This window comes from Bos indicus, chromosome X (genome assembly GCF_029378745.1).
Source record: "Bos indicus isolate NIAB-ARS_2022 breed Sahiwal x Tharparkar chromosome X, NIAB-ARS_B.indTharparkar_mat_pri_1.0, whole genome shotgun sequence".
Lineage (NCBI taxonomy): Eukaryota > Metazoa > Chordata > Mammalia > Artiodactyla > Bovidae > Bos > Bos indicus.
This window is the reverse complement of record NC_091789.1, coordinates 143,784,610-143,790,609: the sequence shown is the minus strand read 5'-3', so window position 1 is coordinate 143,790,609 and position 6,000 is coordinate 143,784,610. Positions and strand designations below refer to the sequence as shown.

Sequence of the window (6,000 nt, the reverse complement as noted above, 5' to 3'; positions counted from 1 at the left end):
GGGAACTAGGGCTTCCAAAAATACCTCGTTGCTTAAGGGAAACAGATACAAATGCTGACATTTCCTATTTCAGACCAGAGATAAACTGAAGAACCTCTCTCATCCAAAGAAGCAAATGGAGTTAACTCCTGAATTTGCTACCAAAAATATATTTTCAAGGACGTTCCCTGTGAGCTAAGTCAATCTCAAGTTTCCCAAAACAAAAGCATTATGAAGTAAGTGGGCAGGTGTAGTTTAAACAAAGAAATATAAACTATTATGCCTTTATATTAAAAGTTCTCCACATCACTCTTAAGTGTTTCTTCTCTGTGACTCGAATTTCTTTCAAGTTTTTGTGTCCAGATTTGCCCGTGCTGTTGTTGACAAGAGTCCTCTCAAAACCAGAATATAGCATTCTATACGTATTCTCTCTTGGTCATTCTCTCATAAATTTATTTAGAACCAAGACATGTTATTCCAAGTTGAAAGGTCCTCAACACAGCAAGAGAAATCTAGCTTTTCTTCCATCAGCCCCTTCAATCTTTTCTCTTAATAATAGTCCAGTAATCCAATTTGAGCTTTGGCATTTTACTCGGGACTCCATTGGGCAGCAGAGAATTCAGTTTGCTCAGTAGCTTCCCAAGAACCCAGGCTGAAAGAAGTCTTGTTATTCTCAAAGCAAACAACACAACTGGAAGACTTATCAGGCATTAAAAGGATAAGAAAGAAAACAAGGCCCTAGTTCCTCAATATGTGATCTCTCAGTTTTTATTATTCACAGGGAAGCAGGACTTGACTTTGTTTTCAATACAAAGGAGACCTTAAAAAGAAAATCTTCTGTAAATAAGGTATTTTCTTGGTTGCCCCATGGATGATTCTCAAGGGTATGGGAAGAGCATGTGTTAATACCAAGAGGATATATTACTGATCAATGTTGATGCAAACGCTTCTTTCTCATCACCCCAACTTGCCCATGTTAAGCCTCACAACTAAGACGACATGAATATGCCAGGATATATTTATCTCCCTCTGTGCATAATTCTTGAGGCTTCCCAGGTGGCTCAGTGGTAAAGAATATGCCTGCCAATGCAGGAGACCCGGGTTTGATCCCTGGGTTGAGAAGATCCCCTGGAGAGGGGAAGGGCTACTCACTTCAGTACTCTTGCCTGGGAAATCCCATGGACAGAGGGGCCTGGCGGGCTACAGTCCATGGAATCTCAAAAGAATCAGATACAACTGAGCATGCAGACATGCACACACAGTTCTTAGCTTATATTGTTGGTTCAGATCATCTCCCTCAAGATATTTTAACCAGAAGAAATATTTTGCTTTAAATCAAGAGTCCCAGGTCTCGGCTTAAAATCAGTGCTGCTCTGAGAGCATTCTGCGGGGTAGGACTTGGCTACATCTGCCAACCAGCTGCCAGAAATGTACATACATTGAGCAAATTTTCTCTCAGAGATGCAGGTAATTTCGATCTCTTGGAAGAGAAACGGCAACACAGAGAAAAGTTGCCAAAACAGAACAGCAATTCCTCTTCTTACCTTACTGAGACATCGCTCACCCCCATCCCAAGTTTGTAAAAGTCATCCTACAATTCAGAACTTGAAGCTCAGACTTCTCATGTTCTTGTCGTGGCTTCTGACCTTTCAGCTGACCCACTGATAACCCAGCATAAGAGAGATTAACTAACCATATGCTGAAAGGTTCAACCATCCCTCAGGGAGTATTGAACTACACAGAGAACTCTATGTCCTGGCAGGGGAAACACAGTCTAACCCAATTTTTTTTTCACCACTACATGCATTTCATGGGCCTGGGAAAAATGGATCTTCTTACTTGTTTAACCAAACGCCATCAAAACAAGACTAGGTGTCACCCAAACAACTAATCAGAGCCTGGATTTTATTGTGGCTCGAGGGGAAAGCAGAAGGATCAGTGACATTTTCTTGGCTCTTGAGCTACAGGAGGGGACTTCACAACCCAAAAATTCCTCAAGGGATACCAAATGTCACTATAATTCATGTGGAAAGGGGTATTACCTCAAGAATCCAGATATCCTCCTCTTTGTTTTGGCAAGTTGATTGACATAAATGAGGGCAGTCATCTAAAAAGGTCTTCTGGTACACTTGTTCTCAGTGCCTCCTTAGAGTTCAGTCCAAAATATGGCGCTCATTCTTAAAGCCTCACCTCTGATGTCAGAAAACCTGGAAGAAATCTATGCATTATTATCAGCAGAGAGCTACTGCCCAATCTAAAGGCGAGGCCTGCTAGGTAACTTTCCTTCCAAAGCTGAAGATCACTCTCTTCCAATAGAGTTAACAGCCAACACCAGGAAGGCAAAGAACCACAGTTCCTTTCTCAAAACCTCTAGGTCAGGTGCCAAATTTGCCAGTCATCTCTCCCAGTCACAAGTGGCTACTCCCAGTCGCAAGCACTTTCCCCACTACCCTTACTTCGGTTCAAGCCATCCTTTCTTCCTTGCATAATCACACCAGCTTGTTTGGTTTGGTTTTTGCAAAAGTTACTGAAGTAGAATTTCCATATTATAAAACTCACTCCCATTCTGGTGCACATGACTTTTAGTAAGTTCACCAAGTGGTACAACTCTCCCTGTCATCTAGTTTTAGAACATTTCCATCACCCCAAAGAGATCCTTCTTTACTACGGATGGTTAATTTCTGTTCCCACTCAGAGAGTCCTTGGAAGGACTCCATCACCCTAATACCAAAACCTGACATAGATCCCACAAAAAAAGAAAACTACAGGCCAATATCACTGATGAACATAGATGCAAAAATCCTTAACAAAATTCTAGCAATCAGAATCCAACAACACATTAAAAAGATCATACACCATGACCAAGTGGGCTTTATCCCAGGGATGCAAGGATTCTTCAATATCCGCAAATCAATCAATGTAATACACCACATTAACAAATTGAAAAACAAAAACCATATGATTATCTCAATAGATGCAGAGAAAGCCTTTGACAAAATTCAACACCCATTTATGATAAAAACTCTCCAGAAAGCAGGAATAGAAGGAACATACCTCAACATAATAAAAGCTATATATGACAAACCCACAGCAAACATTATCCTCAATGGTGAAAAATTGAAAGCATTTCCTCTAAAGTCAGGAACAAGACAAGGGTGCCCACTTTCACCATTACTATTCAACATAGTTTTGGAAGTTTTGGCCACAGCAATCAGAGCAGAAAAATAAATAAAAGGAATCCAAATTGGAAAAGAGGAAGTAAAACTCTCACTATTTGCAGATGACATGATCCTCTACATAGAAAACCCTAAAGACTCCACCAGAAAATTCCTAGAACTAATCAATGATTATAGTAAAGTTGCAGGATATAAAATCAACACACAGAAATCCCTTGCATTCCTATACACTAATAATGAGAAAACAGAAAGAGAAATTAAGGAAACAATTCCATTCACCATTGCAAGGAAAAGAATAAAATACTTAGGAATATATCTACCTAAAGAAACTAAAGACCTATATATAGAAAACTATAAAACTCTGGTGAAAGAAATCAAAGAGGACACTAATAGATGGAGAAATATACCATGTTCATGGATTGGAAGAATCAATATAGTGAAAATGAGTATACTACCCAAAGCAATTTATAGATTCAATGCAATCCCTATCAAGCTACCAACAGTATTCTTCACAGAGCTAGAACAAATAATTTCACAATTTGTATGGAAATACAAAAAACCTCGAATAGCCAAAGCGATCTTGAGAAAGAAAAATGGAACTGGAGGAATCAACCTACCTGACTTCAGGCTCTACTACAAAGCCACAGTTATCAAGACAGTATGGTACTGGCACAAAGACAGAAATATAGATCAATGGAATAAAATAGAAAGCCCAGAGATAAATCCATGCACATATGGACACCTTATCTTTGACAAAGAAGCAAGAATATACAATGGATTAAAGATAATCTCTTTAACAAGTGGTGCTGGGAAATCTGGTCAACCACTTGTAAAAGAATGAAACTAGAACACTTTCTAACACCATATACAAAAATAAACTCAAAATGGATTAAAGATCTCAACATAAGACCAGAAACTATAAAACTCCTAGAGGAGAACATAGGGAAAACACTCTCTGACATACATCACAGCAGGATCCTCTATGATCCACCTCCCAGAATACTGGAAATAAAAGTAAAAATAAACAAATGGGACCTAATTAAACTTAAAAGCTTCTGCACATCAAAGGAAACTATTAGCAAGGTGAAAAGACAGCCTTCAGAATGGGAGAAAATAATAGCAAATGAAGCAACCGACAAACAACTAATCTCAAAAATATACAAGCAACTCCTACAGCTCAACTCCAGAAAAATAAATGACCCAATCAAAAAATGGGCCAAAGATCTAAATAGACATTTCTCCAAAGAAGACATACAGATGGCTAACAAACACATGAAAAGATGCTCAACATCACTCATTATTAGAGAAATGCAAATCAAAACCACTATGAGGTACCACTTCACACCAGTCAGAATGGCTGCGATCCAAAAGTCTACAAATAATAAATGCTGGAGAGGGTGTGGAGAAAAGGGAACCCTCTTACACTGTTGGTGGGAATGCAAACTAGTACAGCCACTATGGAGAACAGTGTGGAGATTCCTTAAAAAACTGGAAACAGAACTGCCTTATGATCCAGCAATCCCACTGCTGGGCATACACACTGAGGAAACCAGAAGGGAAAGAGACACGTGTACCCCAATGTTCATCGCAGCACTGTTTATAATAGCCAGGACATGGAAGCAACCTAGATGTCCATCAGCAGATGAATGGATAAGAAAGCTGTGGTACATATACACAATGGAGTATTACTCAGCCATTAAAAAGAATACATTTGAATCAGTTTTAATGAGGTGGATGAAACTGGAGCCTATTATACAGAGTGAAGTGAGCCAGAAGGAAAAACACCAATACAGTATACTAACGCATGTATATGGAATTTAGAAAGATGGTAACGATAACCCTGTATACGAGACAGCAAAAGAGACACTGATGTATAGATCAGTCTTATGGACTCTGTGGGAGAGGGAGAGGGTGGGAAGATTTGGGAGAATGGCATTGAAACATGTGAAACGTCATATATGAAATGAGATGCCAGTCCAGGTTCAATGCACGATGCTGGATGCTTGGGGCTGGTGCACTGGGACGACCCAGAGAGATGGTGTGGGGAGGGAGGAGGGAGGAGGGTTCAGGATGGGGAACACATGTATACTAATTAAATAATTTTCTATTAAAGAAAAAAAAAAGAAAAAAAAAAGAAAAAAAACAAAAAAAAGAGATCCTTCTTTACTACGGATGGTTAATTTCTGTTCCTACTCAGAGAGTCCTTGGAAGGATTAAGTGTATTACAATGCGTGAAGCCCTTAGGACAGTCCTCACTGAAAGTTAGTGATGACCAATGAATTCTTCATGTTTTGGCTTAGATTTGGCTTCCTTTTAGAAACTGTCTCTGGTCCCATATGTACGAGCTTGTTCCTTTAAATAAATGTGTCCATAGTACTCTGTTTCTGTTGTATCACGTTATCATTGCCATCATATTGCCATTTACTGGCTTGTCCCCTGGCACTCTCTGAGTTTTTAAGGCAAATTAAACTACTTTGATCACTTCTACCACATGTATGTCCCAGAGAAGAACTCACAGTAAGTGCTCATTAAAATATTTGCTGAACTGAAAAATCTGTGCTAGACATTCTCTCGCCTCCATTCCATTCTCACACCTTTCTTTGTCCAGTTCTCTCTGCCAGAGAGAGAGCTCCATGGACTGCAGCATCTGGACTGCTAACCAGCTGCAGTTTGCTTGACTTTGGCCAAAAGGAGGCTTTGGCAAGATTGAGTGTGTCATCTGAATCCTATTGGGACCATAACTGGTACAATGATGGAGCACAGCCATTACCGTCCAATTCACATTCCTGCTGGGGGTTCGGGTGGCAGAGGGGTCGGGGGGGGCGGTTTCTTGGCTGTATTTTGT

General features: G+C 39.8%; 1 long non-coding RNA gene across 1 annotated transcript in view; it reads right to left on the bottom strand.

Annotated features, from left to right (window-relative positions):
- Positions 1-1,099: 1,099 nt before the first annotated feature.
- Positions 1,100-6,000, bottom strand: part of LOC139181098 (uncharacterized) — a 282,297-nt gene continuing 277,396 nt past the window's right edge. The window contains exon 6 of the long non-coding RNA XR_011565213.1: positions 1,100-2,186. This is a non-coding gene — a long non-coding RNA (uncharacterized lncRNA). The remainder of the gene's footprint in view (positions 2,187-6,000) is intronic.